This window comes from Nicotiana tabacum, chromosome 19 (assembly GCF_000715075.1).
Source record: "Nicotiana tabacum cultivar K326 chromosome 19, ASM71507v2, whole genome shotgun sequence".
In the NCBI taxonomy this organism is placed as follows: Eukaryota; Viridiplantae; Streptophyta; class Magnoliopsida; order Solanales; family Solanaceae; genus Nicotiana; species Nicotiana tabacum.
In genome coordinates, this window is record NC_134098.1 from 51,715,257 (window position 1) to 51,738,112 (window position 22,856).

Genomic DNA, 22,856 nt, shown 5'->3' on the forward strand with positions numbered 1-22,856 from the left:
AATAGAGCAAAGTAAAATGATTTTTGTATAACAAAAAAAAAGTGACGTTTAGGTAATAAACACAAAGTTAAATAATTTTTACGTAACAAAAAAAAGAAAAATAACTTTCGCGTAATGAATACAAAGTTGAATGACTACTCATAAGATTTTCTCACTTTATCTTTACATTGACTGCCATAGAGAAATGAAAACTAATTATAAATTGAGAAAATTATCTACGTATTCTCATATCACAATTTTTAGTTTTGGTAGATGCCCCAACGACCTCCATGGTGCTTGCGGCAAACCTTTAAATAACATTGTATACGGTTAAAATCGGGCTCGCCCCTTGCTTAACTAATCGAAACTGGGATATGATAGATTAAGGTCCAATCTCGAGTCATATCGAACCGAGGTGTGAAATTATATAGCCAAGCTCGAGACCTCAGGACCGAACAAAGTCGAGATCGGGCGAGATCGAGAGAAACTTGCTGAGTCGGATAACAGAAAGGCGAAAAATCCGCGATCGAGCGTAGATCACGGCAGAGATCTCGGCATGTATCAAGGATAGGCAGGTTAATTAGCCAATCAGAAGATTTCTTACTTCATTTAGAACTGTATCAAGAGTAGGACTCCTCTATTATATAAAGGGGATATGATCATTTGTAAAGGGGCATGACTTTTACGCAACATAAAGCAATACACTATCTTTTTCTAGCTTTCATTATCTTGTTACTCTGTTCTTATATCAAGTTGAAACTTCTCTTGATTCAAGGGTGATCGAATTCGAGGGCCAAGGCTATTCGATTCGTTTGGTTTGCATTTATTTCTTTTATTGTCAAATTTAATATTAATATATTCTCTTAATTTGTGCCAAATTATATCATGTATCCTTAAAATCGCGTATAAATTCAATTGTTATCCATTTTTAGGGTAAAAAGTTTGGCGCCCACCGTGGGGCTAAGGATAATAGTGATTGTCTGGTACTAACTTTCATAACACACACTATTTTACACTTGTTCTTGTGAGTATCTTTGATTCCAGGATCAAAATGTCGAACTCTCAGGCAACACCCATACACGCGGACAATGACTTCGGTCACCATGACGAAACTGATAACATAGCACCAGGGAAAGACATACCTCCAGTTGGCCTCGATGGAGTTCCGGCTGTAGATCCAATCGACGTCAGCTCGCATGTAGCCGTCAATGCAAATTTGGCCGTCGAGCCCGAGAGTAGCGTCCGTAGGGATGTTCGATCGGCCGCTCAGAGCGCACAAGGCGGCGAAGAGGGCGGAATCAGCCTTCGGGTGATCTTCGAGATGTTGCAGGCTCAACAAGCTGCGATAGCCCAGTTCCAAAACCAGAATCATGCACCAAGCAGGATCGAGCCCGAGCCATCCCAGGAAGTTGTTCACAGGGTCGAATTGGAGTCGAGAAAATCGAACGGGAATGAATCGGGGGCCGATCCCGCAATCATAAAGATACTCGAAGAACTAACGAAAGGAGTTGAATCGGGGGAAAAGAAGATCGAAGCAAACGACAAGAAGGTGGAAACTTACAACTCTAGGGTTGATCAAATTCCGGGGGCACCACCAATATTGAAGGGTTTGGATTCCAAAAAGTTCATACAAAATCCCTTTCCCCCGAGTGCGGATCCCAAACCGATCCCCAAGAAGTTTCGCATGCCCGAGATTCCTAAGTACAATGGAACGACCGACCCAAACGAGTATGTCATCTCTTACACATGTACAATTAAAGGGAATGATCTAGAGGACAATGAGATCAAAACCGTGTTACTAAAGAAATTCAGAGAGACCCTGTCAAAGGGAGCTATGATATGGTACCACAATTTACCACCTAACTCTATTGATTTTTTTGCTATGCTTGCAGATTCTTGTGTAAAGGCACACGCCGAAGCCATAAAGGTCGAGACTAGGAAGTCGGGCCTTTTCAAGGTAAGACAGAAAGATAATGAGATGCTTAGAGAGTTTGTATCTCGGTTCCAAATGGAACGAATGGATCTACCACCGTTCGCCGATGATTGGGCCGTTCAAGCTTTCACTCAAGGACTCAATGTACGAAGCTCAGTGGCTTCACAGCAGCTGGAGCAGAACTTGATTGAATACCCGACAGTTACCAGGGCCGATATACATAATCGGTATCAATCAAAGATTAGAGTCGAAGACGACCAGCTGGGGGCACCTTCCGGGTTCGTTTATCCTATCAGGCCCGTTGACAGAATCAACAGGGACATTGATCGATAATCAAGGTTGAACAGGGATCGAAACCAACCATATAATAGAGATCGTAGGACCAACGGATCTGGGCGAAACCCTGTACGAAGTGAAAGGAGAAATGACCGAGGTCAGAGCTATCGAGGGCTCATGAGCAAGAATGGCTTCGACGGGCATACCAGACCTAAAGAAGCACCGCGATTGTCAGAATATAACTTCAATGTTGACGCAGCCGCTATCGTATCGGTTATCGGATGCATCAAAGATACTAAATGGCCTCGACCTCTGTAGACTTATCCAGCCCAGAGAAATCCCAACCAAATGTATAAATATCATGGCACCCATAGCCAAAGAACGGAAGATTGTAGACAATTGAGAGAAGAAATAGCCCGGTTATTCAACGACGGGCACCTTCGGGAGTTTTTAAGTGATCGAGCTAAGAATAGAATCATTTCAGAGATAGAGATTCCAACAAACAAAACGAACAAGAAGAACCTCAAAACGTCATTCACATGATTGTCGGAGGAGTCGATGTTCCCCAAAAGCCAATGTTAAAACGCACCAAGGTATCGATCACAAGGGAGAAACTGTCACGACCCAACTCCATGTCAAGCCGTGATGGCGTCCGGTACCGTTGCTGGACAAGCCAACAATGAACAACTTAGTGATTTTCCATTAAGCTTTACTTATTTTAAAACATTTGGTAAATAAAGGATTTTTAAGACAAACAAACGGAAACATCTAAAAGCAGTTATAACTATTGAATTACAACCCAAAAATCAAAGTCTACTAATACGTGCCAAGATCTGGTGTCACAAGTGTGTGGGCAACTAGTAGAATGTACAAAAGATAACTATCCTACTATCTGAAATAGAATACACAGATAAAAACAAAAGAGAATCTCCGGCATGCTGCTGAACGGCTCATAAGGTGCAGCTCACCGTGAAGTCTCGGTCCAAGATCAAGTATGCGCGTCGGGCGTGTAATTAGATGCACCAGCCTCAGATCCTGTACAATTAAGTACAGAAGTGTAGTATGAGTATATAAACAATATATACCCAGTAAGTATCCCGCCTAACCTCAAAAAAGTAGTGACGAGGGATCGACTTGACACTTACTAGGCCAATAATAATATAATTAAAGTACTATGCTAAGCGTGGATATCGTGAATGATACAGTCAGTTCAACAACAGGAAAAGATAAGTCCTTCTTTCAAAATTATAACATAAATTTCAGTAATACTATTTAGCAACTTACATTTCAAGGCATTTAAGCAGAATAAATCATGGAGAATTTCCAAATAATTAGCATGCGCAATTATGTTGAGGTCGTACGGCCCGATCCAACAAAATATTTAAACTGTCACTGCTGAGGGTCGAACGACGCGAACCATAGATGCATGTATTTTTTCCGCTCACGAATCATACATGCAATGCAGTCAAACATAAATTTAAGGAATTACCCCGCTCGCGATCATACATGCGACGTGGTTGCACAAAGATCTCATAAATTTTGTAGTATTCTCCCATTCTTTTCAAAATACGACATTCAAATGAAAACTTTTAAGATCCTATTATTTTTCCTCAATTCCAATCCCTTTTGAAACATTTAATAAGCACACTCCATTCCGCCCTTCTCAAGGCAAACAATATACATATAGCAATAACAATATCAACAAGGCATGGTGTAAGCCTAAGTCTACCCGGACATAACAGGAATAGTAGCTACGTACGGACTCTCGTCACTTCGTGCGTACGTGTCCCCTTCCCCCTACAAAAAACAACACATATTAATTTATTTCACCTATGGGGTAATTTCCCTCTTACAAGGTTAGAAATGAGACTTACCTCGTCTCAAGGCCTACTTCCCAATTCTAGAACGCGCTTAAACCTCCAAATTTGACGCCAAACGACTCGAAGCTAGTCAAACCTTACATAAACTAATCAATCTATGCTCAAAAGTTTATAATTCCACCATTTAAGTGATTACCCAACTTAAATTGCAAGATTCCTAAAATTCACCCCCGGGCCCGCATGCCCGGATTCCGGAAATTCTTAAAGAAAGTTGTTACCCATGATCTTAGGAACATAAATATATGATTTTTACTAAATTTCATAATGAATTTCGTGGTTAAATCTCATTTTTATCAAAAACCTAGGTTTTTATCTAACCCATAATTTCTACTAAATTTCATGTTGAAATCTACCCAAAATCTACGTATTGAACTCACGATAGGTAGAAACTACTTACCTCTAAAAGTTAGGTGGAAATCCCTCTCAAGAAGCTCCAATAATCGCCCAAAGAGTGAGAGAAAATGAGTGAAAATGGCTTAAGTCCCGTATTAATTGAACCTCACTGCCCCAGCGATTTTCGCACGTGCGGTGCAAAGGCCGCACCTGCGAATCCACTTCTGCGGAGTTGGCTGGGCCGGCTGGGGCCGATCTGCGAAAGGGCTCCCACTTCTGCGGTCACGCTTCTGTGTAGAAGGAGCCGCATCTGCGGAACCTGGCTAGCCATCCTTGGATTGCATCTGCGGGGACTTGGCTCGCACCTGCGGCTGGCCAATCGCAGGTGCGGTTATGACAGATCTGGAGCACTCGGCTGCAGTTCCAAATTCTCAACTTAGTCTGAGTCTCGTCCGATTGGCACTCCGGGCCCCCGAGGCACCGCCCGAATATATCAACAAGTTTGAAATTACAAAACAGACTCGCTCGAACTCACAAAATGCCCGAAACAACATTGAAACTAAGAATCACACCCTAAAACCGATTGAATCAAACTTAAGAACTTCAAGTTCTTCAATTTACTTTCAATGCGCCGAAACGTACTTATACTACTCAAAATAATACCAAATTTTGCGTGTAAGTCTTAAATGACACTACAGAACTATTCTCGGTCTTCGAAATCCGTTTGGACCTCGATATCACCAAAACCCGCTCCAAACCAAAATTTTAAAGAACTTCTAAAACCTTCAAGAACCAACTTTCACTATTGGGCGCCAAAACGCTCCCGGGTCATCCAAAACCTGATCCAAACATACGCCCAAGTCCGAAATCATCATACAAACCTATTGGAACCGTCAAATCCCGATTCCGAGGCCGTTTACTCAAAATGTTGACCGAAGTCTTCCGATTTAACCCAAACTCTCCCAAATCCCGAACCAACCATCCCCGCAAGTCATAAATCAGTAAAAGAATGTATAGGAAGTCTTATTTAGGGGAACGGGATTCTAGAAAGAAAAATGACCGGTCGGGTCATTACAGAAATGAACTCGGGATTACGTACCAGAAGGAACTGTGTCCTTCAACGACGAGGACGCAGAAGGAATCATACAACCCCATAATGATACATTGGTAATATCTGTACTCATGAATAAGACTCGAGTTAAATGTGTATTAATTGATCCAGGTAGTTCGTCCAATATCATTTGATCAAGGGTCGTAGAACAGCTCAGCCTACGAGGCCAAGTTGTGCCCGCATCCCGAGTGCTAAACGGATTCAACATGGCTTATGAGCCTACTAAGGGCGAAATAACTTTGCTAGTGAACGTGACTGGGACCATACAGGAGACCAAGTTCCATGTGATCGAGGGCGATATGAGGTATAACGCCCTGTTCGGGAGACCGTGGATCCACAGCATGAGGGCAGTGCCCTCGACCCTTCACCGGGTTCTAAAATTCCCGACACCTGAGGGAATCAAAACAATTTACAGGGAGCAACCCGCCGCAAAGGAAATTTTTGTCGTTGACGAAGTGACTCCAGTACCGACACTCTCGTCAACGAAGGGGTCAAATATGAAGGTAAAACAGGAGGCCAAATAGCAATCACAGACGCCAGTCTCGACCCAACTAGAGAAATAGGAGACTGACAAAGATGATGATTATGAGGTCCATCGATCCTTCATAGTCCTCGATGACTCCGACGCTACCAAATCAACGATCGAAGAGCTGGAGCAAGTCATACTAATCGAACATCTGCCCGAACGAAAGGTATACCTGGGCACAAGGTTAACTCCCGAGCTCAGGAAAAAACTTATTCAATTTCTTATAGCTAACATGGATTGTTTTGCTTGGTCCATCTCGACATAACAAGGATCCCACAGCAAATCACCACACATAAACTAAGCATGGACCCGAAGTTCCATTCGATGAAGCAGAAAAGAAGACCCCAGTCCGAGACCAAACATACCTTCATCAAAGACGAGGTAACCAAGCTTCTTAAAATAGGGTCCATCCGGGAAGTAAAATACCCCGAATGGTTAGCAAATGTAGTAGTGGTCCTTATGAAAGGGAACAAACTTAGGATGTGTGTAGATTACAAAGATTTAAATAAAGCATACCCAAGGATTCTTTCCCCTTGCCTAATATCGATCGCATGATCGATACGACGGCCGGTCACGAGACCCTCAGTTTTTTCGATGCCTATTCTGGGTACAACCAAATACAAATGAACCCGGATGATCAGGAAAAGACCTCGTTCATCACTAAATATGGTACCTACTACTATAACGTAATGCCATTTGGATTAAAAAATGTTGGTGCCACTTATCAACGCCTAGTAAACCGGATGTTCGAAGAACAAATAGGGAAATATATGGAAGTTTACAGTGATGATATGTTAGTTAAGTCCCTACGAGCAGAAGACCATTTGAAACATTTGCAGGAAACCTTCAGTATATTGAGGAAATATAACATGAAGTTGAACCCGTAAAAATGCGCGTTCGGGGTCTGGTCAGGCAAATTTCTCGGATTCATGGTATCCAACCGAGGAATCGAGATCAACCCCGACAAGATCAAAGCTATGGAGGACATCACGATAGTAGACAACGTAAAGGCCGTACAGAGGTTAACTGGGCATATAGCCGCCCTGGGGCGATTCAACTCGAGGTCATCAGATAAGAGCCATCAATTTTTCTCGTTGCTGAAGAAAAAAAATAACTTCACATGAACTCTGGAATGCCAGTAGGCCTTGGACGATATTTATCGAGCCCGCCGCTGCTTCACACGCCGAGGGAAGACGAACAATTGTACTTATTTTTGGTAGTATCGGAGATAGCGGTAAGTGGAGTCCTAGTACGGGAAGAACAAGGTACGCAATTTCCGATTTATTATGTTAGCCGGAACTTGGGCGAGGCCGAAACTAGATATCCCACCTAGAAAAATTGGCGCTCGCTTTGATAAGCGCCTCTAAGAAACTAAAACAGTACTTTCAATATCACCCCATATATGTTATGACAACTTATCCATTACGAAAAATTATGCACAAACCCGAGCTTTCGGGACGATTGGCCAAATGGGCCGTACAAATTAGCGGGTATGATATTGAATATCGACCGCGAACAGCCATTAAGTCTCAAATTTTGGCTGACTTCGTGGCTGACTTCACGCCGACCCTAGTACCCGAGGTCGAAAGAGAGTTGTTAGTGAACTCGGGTACGTCCTCGGGAATCTGGACCCTCTTTACGGACAGTGCATCGAACGCAAAGGGGTCCGGACTCGGCATTGTACTAAAACCGCCCACAGTCATCATGGTTAGACAATCTATTAGAACTGTGAAATTGACTAACAACGAGGCCGAATATGAGGCTATGATTGCAAGTCTCGAACAGCCAAAGGCTTGGGAGCAGAGATGATCGAAGCCAAATGTGACTCCCTCCTTGTAGTGAATCAGGTTAATGGAACCTTCGAAGTGAGAGAAGAACGAATGCAAAGATACCTAGATAAGTTACAAGTAACTTTGTATCAATTTAAAGAATGGACTTTGCAACACTTGCCTCGAGATCAATTTAGTGAAGCCGATGCCCTCGCAAACTTAGGGTCATCGGTCGAGGACAACGAGCTCAATTCGGAGGCCGTCGTGTAACTCATGAGGTCACTAGTCGAAGAAGGCCACACCGAGATAAACTCCACAAGCTTAACCTAGGATTGGAGAAATAAATACATAGAGTATTTGAAAACCGATAAACTTCCCTCAGATCCAAAAGAATCGAAGGCCCTGCGCATGAAGGCAGCACGATTCACCTTGTCCGAAGACGGAACCTTGTTCAGAAGAACGTTCGATGGTCCACTAGCGATATGTCTGGGACTGGGAGATATCGAGTATGTTCTGAGGGAAGTTCACGAGGGCACTTAGGGAAATCATTCCGGTGCCGAATCATTGGTTCAAAAGGTAAGCAGAGCCGGCTATTACTGGATAGACATGGAAAAAGATGCGAAAGAGTTTGTTCGAAAATGCGACAAATACCAAAGACATGCACCGATGATCAACCAACCCGGGGAACTACTCCATTCAGTCTTGTCACCATGGCCATTCATGAAGTGGGAAATGGACATCGTTGGCCCTCTTCCATGGGCACCAGGTAAAGCTCAATTTATTTTATTTATGACTGACTATTTTTCTAAGTGGGTTGAAGCACAGGTCTACGAGAAAGTTAGGGAGAAGGAAGTTATCGACTTCATTTGGGACTACATCATATGTCGGTTTGGGATGCCATCCGAAATTGTGTGTGACAACGGAAAACAGTTCATCGGTAGCAAAGTAACCAAATTTCTCGAAGATCAAAAGAATCCTATCAACACCTTATCATCTTAGCGGGAACGGGCAAGCCGAATCGACCAACAAAACCATCATCCAAAATATTAAGAAGAGGCTAACCGACGTCAAAGGAAAGTGGAAGGAAATTCTGCCCGAAGTTCTTTGGGCATACGGCTCAACCTCGAAATCCAGTACCGGGGCTACCTCATTCTCATTGGTTTATGGTGCCGAAGCTCTAATACCGGTCAAAGTCAGAGAGTCGAGTATCAGGTTCCGATATGCAACAAAGGAATCAAATGACGAGGCCATGAATACGAGCCTGAAACTATTGGATGAAAGGCGGGAAGCCGCCCTCGTCAGATTGGCCGCCCAAAAATAACGGATCGAGAGATACTACAATCGAAGAGTCAATCTTTAATATTTTAATGTCGGGGACTTAGTGCTAAGGAAAGTCACCCTCAAAACCCAAAATCCGAACGAATGGAAATTGGGTCTGAATTGGGAAGGGCTGTACCAGATTCTCGAGCTCACCGGGAAAGGGTCCTACAAGCTCAGAACGATGAATGGAGAACAGCTACCTAGAAATTGGAATATATCTCACTTAAAACGGTATTACTGCTAAGGTACGACCCCATTTCATTTCTTTTTTTCATACTAACACTTGCAGGTGGTAAACGAGAAACGACAATGGATTTTTTGGCGAACGACACGAAGTCTTTAGGTCTGAAAGTACATGTTGCACTCTTTTTTCCTTAGACCGATTTTGTCCCAAATGGGTTTTTCGGCGAGGTTTTTAACGAAGCAACAATGAATCGTGCTAACTTAGAATCAAGCTCGATTACGGATCGACACCGAAGATCAATTCAACAATATCTGAGGTTCCTTTGCAATCAACCTCGAATACTGGGGGCTACCCTCGGATATACATTATCTCCAAATATCAACTCTAGCGAGGAAACTACTTCATAAAGGATGGGATATGCATTATCTCCGAATATCAACTCTAGCGAGGAAACTACTTCATAAAGGAAGGGTCTCAATAGATAGGATTTATTGTAAGGGCCAAACGGTCAAAACGAACCGTGCCCACGTAGATTGCTCGAGCTCTGGAATAAAACATGTACGCATGTATGACTATTTTGATCGAGAATAAAGAGAAGTACTTTCCTTGCAATCATCTTATATTTTAAAATTTTCCCTCTTTACATCCCTTAAAGATCATCGTACTTCCGAAAATAACGAGCCCAAGGGCAATACATAACCGGAATGTGAACGACCACTTCCTCACTCGGGGACTGCCGTCCAACTCAAATGGCCCAAGTCACTGGGCCTCGGGGGCAAAACAAGTATTAGGCAACTCCCCGATTTCTAAAGGCTACGTCCAAACTAACACGGCTCGGAGATGTCCAAAATCTATAACAAAAACGAGGCCTTCGAAAAAGAAACTTTTTCACAACCCTTTCTAAAGGCTACCCTCGGCAAACTATAATTTGAGTTACTTACTTCTGGAGAAATTTTTTGGTAACAATGAACCCCCGAGATGCCTCAAAACAAAATAATGTAAAGGCAGGGTTTTTCCGAACTTACACAACCTAAGTTATTTTATGTTAAGGCATTCCGACCTTTGTGAATATAAGTAATAAAGCAAAGGAAAAATTTGAGAGCCGAAAGAGGAAGAAAGCCTTATATATAATCTTTATTACAAAGGCCAGAATGGCCTAGTACAAAAATTTACAATTGTCAAAACGACCTCAAAAAGATGCGAAAGAAAGCAAAAAATATAAAGACCTAAGTGGCCTGGTCTTCATCGGAGGTAGCATCTACATCCTCGGGATCTTTCCCGTCTTCGGACTCGCTTAAGCTCTCGGAATCTTCCTCAGGAAAGGCTAGCTTCCTGCTTTGACACTCTTGTTTTCCGCCAGGACATCGAAGCCTTGAGCATGAACTCCCTCGAGGGCTTCCCTTCGAGCCTGCCATTTTGCATGATCCACCATATTCTTGGCCTTCTCCTAGATGGCCTCGACATCGACCTTGAACTGGGCCACTTTAACATCGGCTCTGGTGTTGGCCACGACCACCTTAGATCTGGCCACTTCGAGTTCATTGGACAAGTTTGCCTTATCAAAAATAGCCAAGTCCAATTGAGATTGAAGCTCCTCGATTTTCTTGACCAACACGAGGTTTTGTCTTTTGCAGCTTGGAGCTGGGTCTCGGCCGACTCTAGTTGTGCTTGGACAGTTTCCTTTTTTGAGGATAAGATGTCCATATTCTTCTTGAATTCTTCAGCCTCGGCTTGTATCACATCTACTTGTGTCTTGAGCTGCCCGATCTGTTCGAGCCTCTTCCCGACCTACAGGATCGGATCGTTAGTTACTATCTCTAATTCATAGCTGAAGTGATGGATTTTTAAGCCATCACTTCATTTTTAAGTGTTTACACTTAGCGTGAAGCACTCGAAATACCTGCTCGGCCATCTCGACATGCTCACTCTGAGCTGCTTCTAAATCGGCCTGAAGCTTCTCACTCAGAAGCTTGTAAGTATCCCCCTTCTCGGTGAGTTCCCGGACCTCAGCCTCATGCTCTTCCCGGATTCTGAAAAAATCCTCATGATACAACACCGAAGCTTGCAAGCCCGAAGAGAGATGTTAGAATTATTTACAACTTCAAGTTTAAAATAAATAATGAAGTGAACCTCAAACTTAACCGATTCAAAGCATGTTGGGCCTCGTTAAATAAGCAAGGCGCCTCCACCGCATTCATCACGGCCTGGTCTTCGCCAGTCACCAAGCATCTGAGGTAGCTAGCAACCCCCACGGGGGCAGAGAAAACCCGGGCATCCTTCGAGACAGAAAAAGTTATCGATCGCCTGCGGTCGGGGTTAACACTTGGGGCAGGGAATCGATCCATTAGTTTTTGGCTCGATGAAGACCTAATAGCACCCGATGACGGCACCATATTTGGCACCGGTAAGTCACCCAAACTGGTAGCACCTTCCGAAGTTGTAGAGTCGAGGCCATCAAAAAAGTTATTGAAAGGATCGGCTGCTCCTTGCGCCCCTTTGCCAAGTTTACCCTTCAACGCCGGAGCCTCGTTAATCATAGAATCCGTAAATGACGGCGACCCAGAAATATCAATCACCCCAAGCACCTCTTTGGGTATGCTATCTTTTGACCGGGACATACCAGTCACACTTTCTTTTTCGACCTCACTGGCTCGGGCCAAATCGGTCTCGACCCTCTTGGGGACTTCATCCATTGTCTCTACTACGACCTCCACGGCTCAAGGCATCTCGGATTTGCATCTTACTCGGGCCACCAGCTCAGAATCTTCTTCTTCCTTGGACTTGTCCCTCAACCGATTGAGTGAGTCTGATGAGAGTTCTCGGCCCCCAGCTTTTTTGGGCTTATGCGCCACCCGTTTCCTCGGTCTCTTTTTTTTTGGAGTCGGAGGGAATCAGGGCTTTTCTTTTCCCCTTCTCTTTGACTTGTTTCGGAGCAGAGGAATTGGCGTGTATATCATCATCAGCCGATGGAGGCCTCATCTCGACGTACTTTGGTAAACCTGCGAAATAAAAACATAACAAATCAGGGACCGATGATAAAAATAAATGATATCAGATGTATCTAGTAAAAGTTCTTACCATGATTGCGGACCTCCCATCGACCTTTCGATAATTCCATCCAAGCCCGCTCGGAATACGGCCTCTGTGTCACAAGGCCCTCGACCCATTCCTTAAGTTCAGGAACTGCGTCCGGCATCTGAGCCATAACTGCAACACCAAAAACATCAATGAAGAAAGAGATAAGAAGGAAAACAACGAGATTGAGCCTTCAAGGCAAAACACTACTTACGTTTCATGTTCCATTTCTCGGGAAATGGCATGTCTTCAGCAGGGATCAAGTCTGAAGTCTTTACTCGAACAAATTGGCCCATCCAACTTCGGTCCCGAGTTTTGTCTATGCTCGAGAACGGAGCCTTACTGGCCCGGCGAGCAAGCTTGATCAGCCCCCTCGATAGAGTTGGGGACTGTAGAGGCACATAAGGTGGTCGAGGGTAAAGGGACATCCTTCGATTTTGCTTACAAAAAATCGGAGGAGAATCACTATTCTCCAGAAGGAGTGGTGGATCTGGCCAAGAGTCACACCATACCTCTTGCAAAAGGCAATGATGATAGGGTCTAAGGGACCTAACGTGAAGGAGTAAGTGTAAACACTTAGAAAACCCTTCACATGGGTAGTGATCGATTCCTCGGGCGAAGGAACCACCACATGCTTATTGACCCAGTTGCAGTCCTCTTTAACCTTAGTGAGGAGATCCTCGGTGATTGAGCATATGTATCTCGAGACCGGCTCACATCGGCCCGGTACCGAGGAGGTCTTTTCAACCTTAAAATCAGCAACAGTGGGGCACCCTGCCAGAACGAATTCCTCAGGGTAAGGCTCCGCCGCACCCCCGCCACCGGCGGGTCGTGATGAAGAAGCGACCTCTTTTTGCGGTACAGTCTTAGAAGTTTTCATCATTGAAGAACAGGGTGAAAGAGAATTAAGATGGTATGTGGTTTGATAAAAGTTTAAGAAATTTGGGTGCAAGAGTTGCAAAGCGAAGGGGTTTTTGAAGAAAAAACAAGAATAAGAGGAGCTCTGAGCGTAAAGTTTGAATGAAGAAAAATTGGATACTTATAGCTTGTTGGTGACGGTTCAGAACCGGTAGTGGCCGACCAGTGACTGGCAGGCATTTAATGCTTTGATAACTGGACCGACGGGAAGTTTCGATATCCATTTGTTGCTTACGTCATAGTCGGGTTCGTCGCTTACGTCATGGCCCATCGAGACGGGATTCAGAAATTCATGTCGTTTCTCGTCATTTTCTCTCCAAGAAACGAGGGGACTATCTGTATACGGCCAAAACCGGGCTCGCCCCTTGCTTGACTTATCGAGACAGGGATATGATAGATTAAGGTCCAACCTCGAGTCATATCCAATCGAGGTATAAAATTATATCGCCAAGTTCGAGACCCCGGGACCGAACAAAGTCGAGAACATGCGAGATCGAGAGAAACTTGCTGAGTCGGATAATAGAAAGGTGAAATATCCGCGATCGAGCGTAGATCACGGCGGAGATCTCGGCATGTATCAAGAATAGGTCAGTTAATTAGCCAATCAGGAGATTTCTTACTTCATTTAGAACTGTATCAAGAGTAGGACTCCCCTATTATATAAAGGGGATATGATCATTTGTAAAGGGGCATTACTTTTACGCAACATAAAGCAATACACTGTTTGTTTTTAGCTTTCATTATCTTGTTACTCTGTTTTTATATCAAGTTGAAACTTCTCTTGATTCAAGGGTGATCGAATTCGAGGGCCAAGGCTATTCGATTCGTTTGGTTTGCATTTATTTCTTTTATCGTCAAATTTAATATTAATATATTCTCTTAATTTGTGCCAAATTATATCATGTATCCTTAAAATCGCGTATAAATTTAATTGTTATCCGTTTTTAGGGTAAACAAATATCACTGCCTAACCTTTTCACAACAGAAGATTTTCTATTGCTAAACACAATGAGCCAATGCACAATATAGCGCTTGTTTGGATGAAGCACTTTTTAACTTTTAAAAGTGTTTGGCAACCAAAAAAATGGCTTAAAAAAATTAAAATCTGCCTTAAAATGGTCAAAATCAAAAAGTTGGGTAACCCAACTTTTTTGAAATTGGCTTAAAAACTATATTGGTTTGACTAAAGATATTACATTCTTATTACTTATAATTTTTCTTAATCTCGAAATTGCCCCTCAGTAGAAAACTTGAAATTGCCCTCTGCTTTTCCTCTTCCTCCCGAAATTGCAGCATCTGCTTTCTTCATTTTACTCTTTTTCTTTCCCATTCTTCTCCACATGGTAATGATTCGTTTGCTTCCCATTTTTCATTTTTTTACTAATTTTCTTTATCCGTCGCTGCTTTTTGTGCTGAGATTACTTGAAGTAGTACCCAACTATTTTCTTTTCATTTCATACTACTTTTAGTTTTTAAAATTGAAAGTGAATTAAAATATTAATTATTATGTATTCATATTATTTAAAATAAAATATTATAGTAATAAGCTTCTTTATAGGTTTAACAGCTTTAAGGATATTTCAGTAATTTTAACAAAAAAAAATGTTTATTAACACTTGTTTATCAAACACTTTAATAGCTTTTTTTCAGCTCCAGTACTTTTATCCAAACACGTAACTGCTTATTTATAAAACCAACTCCAGCACTTAAAAAGTGCTTTTAAACACTTGTACTTAAAAACTACTTTTTTTAAGCCAATCCATACGGGCTCATAGCCTCTGTCGTGCACTCACAAGTTAGAAATGCGCACACAACGACGCAGAAAGAAGACTAATATAGTATACGAGAGTAAAGGCTTCAAACAAACAACACCCAATGACACCAGGCAAGTGCAGAAAGAGGTTGTAAATAGCCTGAGGCAAAGAAAAAAACTGAGGAGATAAACGTTAAGCTCTAAAAATAAATTCATAAATATCCAAGAGGCCCAAGCATACACCAACCCTTTGCCTATATTACAACGTAATTACACCACCAGAGTTCTCCAGTATCCTCCTCTACATATGCTCTTTTTATATGGGTGGTGCGGAAGTGTATGTCATGCAGTGCTACACAATGTTATGGTACTAAAATCATAGAAGAAAAAGACCTTGAACAACCCCAAGACAAAACTCTTCCTCGTAATACAATCTTCGACTAAGCAACTATCATAGACATTTCCACCAAAGACTAGCACAAGGTCCAACTAATGTTTCCTCCTTTAAGAGGTTAACAATTTGGCCACATCCCAACTCAGTGAAGAAAGTCCCTCATTGGATCATCGTGGTGATGCTTCCATATCTTCAAGTGTAACCTGTACAGGCAAATGTCGTTAGAAAGGACCAAGAAGTGGATAAGCACCAGCAAAAAGATAAAAATGAAAATGTAGATGTACCTCGTCATTATATTTCCTCTTCCGTTCGTCTTTTTCTTCTCGTCTCTTCTCCTCTTCCTGCTCAACCAGCAAAATAAATTTGATTAGCACCTCGGGAAATCAGAAGCTCTAGAGCCAACTGAGAATCTAAATAGAAGATGAATCCAGCCAGGTTATCAGAAGAAATAAAAAAAGTCAGGTAATCATATCTACCCAACCCCAACCTTGGCAGTCCTAAGAAACATCTCTCCCCGCCTCCTCCGACTCTCCTTTTTTTATTTTTTTTTGGGGTGGGTGGGTGGGTGGGTGGGCGAATAACCCTTTTGTTCCCCCAGAAATAGAAAATTATTTGGATACCTTCTTTAGAGGTTCATTGAGCCTTTTTTGGTCTAGTACCAACTCATCTGGCACTTCAGTCCCCCAAATAGCTAGCTTCTTCTCCTCAATGGATGCATGTGTATCTGGATAGAAAAAAAAGATCTGATCAAACATTGAAGAGGACAGATGCCTAAAGTGTGATTGTGATACGGTCTTTAGTAAATAATCCCTTTCAGCAGTTTGTTGGACTATTCTTATTGAATAAGAGCCGGTCTTAAGCTGCTAATTCAAGCAAAAACCAAAGACCTTCCCACTACAGAAGCCAGAGCAAAGGCCAACTTAGTATTGTCTAGAAATATAAATGTTGTATTTGCCTAGTACCACTAAAACCCTAGTGGTTATGCTGACCACTTCAACAGAGCGACAAAAGGTCCTCTTATACATACACCAAACTAATATTGAATATGTTTAGCTATCGGCAAACTAATACGTTATTTTCTTCTAAAGCCAAAAAAGCCATTACACCTACTCCAAGACATTCTAGTTCTATAAGGCATGCAAATAATGGAAATCAACCAATTGGCTTGAATAGATCTTATAACTGTAGAGGACAGGCTAAGTTTGCTCGAGTCTGAATATATTCCTTTCAGAGGATACACCATAACCAAATTTTCTGTATTTGAAGATATACCTAGAGAAATTTTCTACGGTACATTAATTAGGAAACTGGTAGCTATAATCACTTATGTAGCTCCAAGCCTACAATCTAAAACCTTCTGCCATCGAAAGAAGCAGCACACGAATCAATCCAGAAAAGAAAGAAGAAAGAAAGGAGAGAGCTTCTGGTCGGTTTTCTTGGAATAGGAGAAGCTAATTTTCTTTTTAATCTGTTAGTAGAAGCTACTTCTGCCTTTCAGTACTCCTATAGCTTGAAGATTTTTCCCTGGTAAAAGAACTAGCACCTCATTCAGACAATATTGACTTTACTAACTACGAAACTTTTAACAACCTGAAACCTCCTCCTGGGAAGATTACTATAGAGAGTGTGAGAGACGAAATTAGACCATTCAATTATCCCTTCAACTACTGATGTTATTCTGGTATTATGCTAGCAATTATACTAAACAATGCCAATTACCTTCTTTGATCAGTTAAAACAATGCTAATTACATTTTTTGATAGGTAAAACAATGCCAAATACTTTTTTTAAAAGTAAAACAATGCCAATTACTGGCAAAACACTAATGCGCGAGTTGAAGTTATCTTTTGATAACATGCACAAGAAACAATCTACTTTCTTTTTACTCCTCAGAAGGTAAATTTGAGAAATAGATACAATGTTAAGGAAAACTACAATAAATTATGACAGTAAAGTTGTTACGCAAGCAGAGTCTTATAATTTCAAGACTACATCCACAGTTTCAACAAACCTTCAGCTGCCTCCTTGCGAGCAATGTTGGCCTTCATAAGATCAGCAGAAGCTTCTGCTGCTTCAGTTCCAGCAGCACCAGTACAATAGCTATTTCTGATTGTTTGTTTGCAGCACTTGTAACCCCATTGGTGATCCTTCCACCACGAACCCCAAACTGTGGTGTGGTTGTTGATGCAAACATCCTCTTCATATTTGCTTCTAGGAAGTGACATCTCCTGCATAGCAAGTTACTCACTGAGTTTTGTGAAACAAACAAAGTAACAAACAAATAGGACAGAAAATATTTGACTGAACAATTCCCTTCCATTGATTAGAAAACAAACAATTCGTCCTCCTTTTATGCACAAAAGTGCACAGAACATGAAGAGCATGAATGGACTGATCAAACTAAGAACTCCATACCCGATCCTAAGTAGAAACGACAAAGCCGTCTTTCTCAGACAATAAATGGCACAAGGTTAAGGGTTTAAAACTTAAAATAACAACAATGAAATTGGTCAGGAATCGTACTGCCACTACTTGTTCTTTTACATGGTTCATCAATGCGTTAGGAAAGAGTGCCTTCAATAATCTAAAGACCATACCTTCGCATGGATTTTCTGCACATGTTGTTTTCCAAGTTAGTTAATCATCCTTATTTTAAAAGGAAATGAGAATTTAACAGAGTCAATTTTACCATGGTGGTAAAAGTCAAGAAAATGCACTCTGCCCTAGACAACTTTTGCACCTTGAACACGTATCTCTCTCTTGCTCTCGATTCTTCCATGCCAAGGCTATCCAATACCTCCGGTGGAGCTTAATTATAGGCCATGCTAGCTACATTGATCACATATCTAGTTCTAGATTCCTTCTTTTCCAGACACTTTCCATTAATCATTATGCTTTTCCTCCTTTTTTTCACTTCATTTTTGGCCCTTCCTCTCAATTGAATGTTACTTTCTTCTGTTTTAAGGGAACTCTTCATAGACAGATGGAGGAAGAAACTGACAAACATGTCTTCAGAGAGTTTTGCCAGCCAAGTCCTTCCGTTAATTGCTGATTAGCGATTTTTCACTTTACAATGAGGTCCTAGGAGGTGGCAATGGTGATCAGTGAATGAGTGAACTGTCTAGTAGAGCAGCATGGAATAGAGGATTCATAGAGCCGCCCCGACTAGTTCAAAATTGAGGCGTAACCGTTGTTGTGATTTTTCTACAACTGGAAAACAGCTTGGAGAGTTTCATTTATGATACCCAATTAATAAACAAAAACTGCTACTATGTGTCCATCCCAAGCTAGCTAGGTTGGCTATATGACTTATTGATACTAGCTGCATAAGAAAATATCTAGCCGTGCTCGAACAAAAACAAGAAAGCAAATTTTTGAATGATAATTCGTTACCTGGCCCTTCACAATCCTACCAGCACGATTATATTCAACCTCCTTCTCACTTTGACCCAGTAAGAGTTCTCTTGGAAGTGTGTCATCACTAGCTGCTTGATATCACCCTTAGTTTGGGCCTTCAGTTTCTCCCTGTTAATCTTATAATTTTTGTAGAGCAACTCCGCCTGGGATAGAGCTGATTGCATATGAACATCACGACCCTTCTCAAAAGCCTCCCAGGCATGTACATTAAGCTGCTTGAACTCCAACGCTTGACCACTAAGTCGGTTTTGGTTATCTCCCTAAACAGAGAAACGATCACAGTTGATAAACATGCATATAACAGAAGATTGAGAGTAAAGACCTTTTCGGGACTAGTAGCACTTACAGCATAGAGTTTTTCATTTGGATCTGCATCAGGAAGAGGATCTTCACGCATGGATCGTGTTTTGGGATCATAGTGTGCGGAATTCACATCAAGATTGCAAAGATATTTGGCTCTATCCTCCCGAATACGAAGGTTCCTGGTCAGGACAGATGCATCAGTAGAGCGTAATATTCAACCACAACATTCAAAAAGTGCTCACATTCTAACTCCCACAATGACCCACATAAAATATATTAAAAAAGACTCACCTAACAGTTCCTGTGCTACCACCACCAGTGATTCGCACACGCTTCTCGACTTTTGCAAAATCCATCTGCTTACTTTCATCAACCTTTGCTTCATCTACCTTCAAAGCATCCTCGTAATCATTATTGTCACTATCACCTCCTTCTCTATTTTCTTTATTATTTTTCTCTTCCAATTTTTTAAGTTGTTGCTCCTTGAGGTATTTCCTTCTTGCATCACCCCTTGCTTCATATCGTTCAATTACAAGGAAATAAGAAGCAGCATCATAACCATTCGAGCTATCCCCTTTACCATAATAATCCAGCTCAAACTGCTATATCTTCTCATCAGGAGCAATATGTTTTCCTGTCCATTTTGCTCCCACTTCACGCGGCCTTTCCACGCATGACTTAACATCATGGGTCATTGCTCCACAACTGCACAAAAGACAAATGGACATTTATCTTCCCGGATTGTTTGGATAACCTAATGAAATGGACATTTTGCCCCACATCGTATGCTTTCCCAAACCTTGTCGAAAACCATATATGTTTTCCCAAAATAAATAACTCCTCTTTAACATACATCACGTGAAATTTACATGTTTCCCCACTAATCAATATTAATTTTTATTTCCAATTTACAAAAGCAACTTATTTTCCTAAAATGCTCCACATTAATCACCACGCAATCACAATTTCAACTCATTTTTTTCTTTGGTTGCAGAGTTTAAACCTTTCCATTAATATTTAATTCTAACTTAACTAGTACTATTTTGCCAAGGCAGGGCATTACCCATTGTCTTCTGCATGGCACAAATTTGAAACAAAGAAGAATAAGGGCTATTGTTCTTGTTTCTTGAATCCAAAAATATCATACAACTGTTTATGTTCCTTAAGGCGAAACTATTATTTCCCTTTGCAACTTCTAGAATTGGAATCATGACAAAGAAACACCTAATTTTAGACTAATTCCCCATCTCAAAGATTACAAAATAATTAAATACTAAATTTAGCCATCCATCATGCAAGGAAAGCAGCAAGCATAAGGGGTTCAAAATTTAAACTACCAAAGTAAAGTTTCTTTATAGTTAGATTTCTTTTAAACTACAATACATACAAGCATCATGGGCAATTAAGTGTCAACAAATGACAACAGAAGTTAAGCATATGGCACCACACTTACTTTTCACATGCACCCTTCCGATACTTGTCAGCCTGATATGTTTTCTCACCTCTATGATACCATTCGCTCCTGTTTTTCGAATCCGGTTTCCGCTTCCTTTGATGTTTTAAACTCTATGACCACCGAAAACAATTAAAAAGGTCAAAAAAATTAAAAATCAACAAATTTTACATCACAAAACTTAAATAAAAGAAGAGAAGACGTACGTACAGGTCTATCAGCATTGAGATACCAAGGAGCAGAAGACATATACTGAGGAATATGAGGATTGATCTCTTTTCCATCTTTGTCCACCTCAGCAGGAGCAAGGCCAGCCTTTCTCGCTTCCTCTAATTCCAACTGTTTCCTATGATCCTCCCTTGATTTAAATGCCACTGAAATTTCCATACATTAATTAATTACGCATGAATCAAACATAAAAATTACGAGGTAATGATGATCATGTGATCAAAATAAACGCGTACCTGATGCAGTAGCCATAATTGTTTCAGTAAGTAGCTGAAACGCAGAAAACTGAGGGGAAAATCGATTATCTATTGGATAGACGAAGCCCCAGAAATTACTCTCTCGCAATCCGAGTTCGAGTGGGCAACTGATATATATTGGACAAAAGAAAGGCGGTTGGAGCTCTACGGCTACCGTTTGGTTTTGGCGGTTGGCTGTGTGGACCGACCTGGTCTGCTTTGTTGGGACTGTAGTAGTCTAAAATTATGGGTCAAAAGCATCTACTAGAGCCCAAGCCTTAGCCTCCTAAATTTAGGATGGATTACCAAATATTTTTTGACAAAATTGGACGAAGTGTGATGTAAAATTAAAAATATATTTAGACATGAATTTGGGGCAAATTTTGACATGTTAAAAAGTTTTTTTTTTTCAGCTAAAAAGTCTCAAATGATTATGATTTAGCCCAAAGAGAGGTCTTAAGCTATATTGAAGTTTAATTTTTAAAATCTCCCAAAAACTAGATTAATTCTATATAAAAACATATATTTAAAACTTTTTTTTGAAAAAGAACTTCCAAAACTTATGGTCAAACACCTACTTAATTTTTTCTAGATTTTATATTGTGTAAAAACATCAGAAAATATTTGACGGATAGCCACTTTTAACACTTTTAAAAAAAAATCATTCTTTGATCCGAAAAAAATATTTAGATAGAAAATCATCCAAACCAGCCAGCATTATAGTAAAAAATATAAAGTTTGGATGAAAGTTTTGGTTGTCCTCAGATTGTGAAAATTCTGGCAGTCCTCCTTTTAAGATTGGTTTGAATTTGAAATTGGAATAGAAGTCGTTCAAGGATTATTTTATTGAGGAAGAAGAAGATGAGTTTCTTTTTAATCTGGGATGTGATGCGTTTAAGTATTAGAAGTGTTAACAAGGTGAAAATACTTGATTGTTGGAGCTATATTTCTGGTCAAGGGGAGTTCTTAGATGCAGATGAACTTGTAGATTTGCTCCAACACATAAGACATCACCAACTAATTTGTTTTGGAGTTGAAGTAAGAAAGCAGCCCAATCATACACAGGCCCGATTTGGAGCCACTGACCACATGACCTCTAATAAGGACCTTCTCTTTGATATCAAACCTCTAGTTATACCTTACCTAGTCACTTTACCTAATGAGTACAAAGTCAAAGTCACTTGCACTGGTTCCCTTAGTTTTCTTTCTTTTACACTTCATAATGTTCTTTATGTCCCTATCTTTCATTACAATCTCATCTCTGTGTCTAAGCTTGTCTCTCAGTTAGATTGCATTGTTCTATTTGCTAAGTTTACCTGTTTAATACATGCCCCTTTCACTGAAGAGGCCACTGGTCATTGGTAAACTGGAGCATGGACTCTACATGCTTGTGCACTCCTCTGCTTCTTCACAGTCTAATGTTCTTACTTCTGCATCCAGTTCTGCTTGTTCTTCTTCTTTACTTTCTGATTCTATTCATTGTAAATACCATGCTCCATTAGCTTCTGATTCAGTTACTGCTTCTCATTGTACATATCATTCTGGTTTGAATAAAATGGAGTTTTTATGGCATAATAGATTGGAGCACATGCCATTTGCTAGAATGAGGGAAATCTCTTATTTGCCCTGTAAATTTTCTACAAAACAACCTTTTACTTGTACTATTTGTCCCTTAGCTAGACAATCTAGGATACCCTTCCCTGTTAGCTCCATTAAGACTACACATCCTTTTCATCTAGTTCATGTGGATACTTGGGGTCCCTATGAT

General features: G+C 41.0%; 1 pseudogene; it reads right to left on the bottom strand.

The window, feature by feature from the left end:
- Window positions 1-15,250: 15,250 nt before the first annotated feature.
- On the bottom strand, window positions 15,251-21,589 carry LOC107779539 (pre-mRNA-splicing factor SLU7-like; annotated as a pseudogene).
- Between the last annotated feature and the right edge of the window lie 1,267 nt (window positions 21,590-22,856).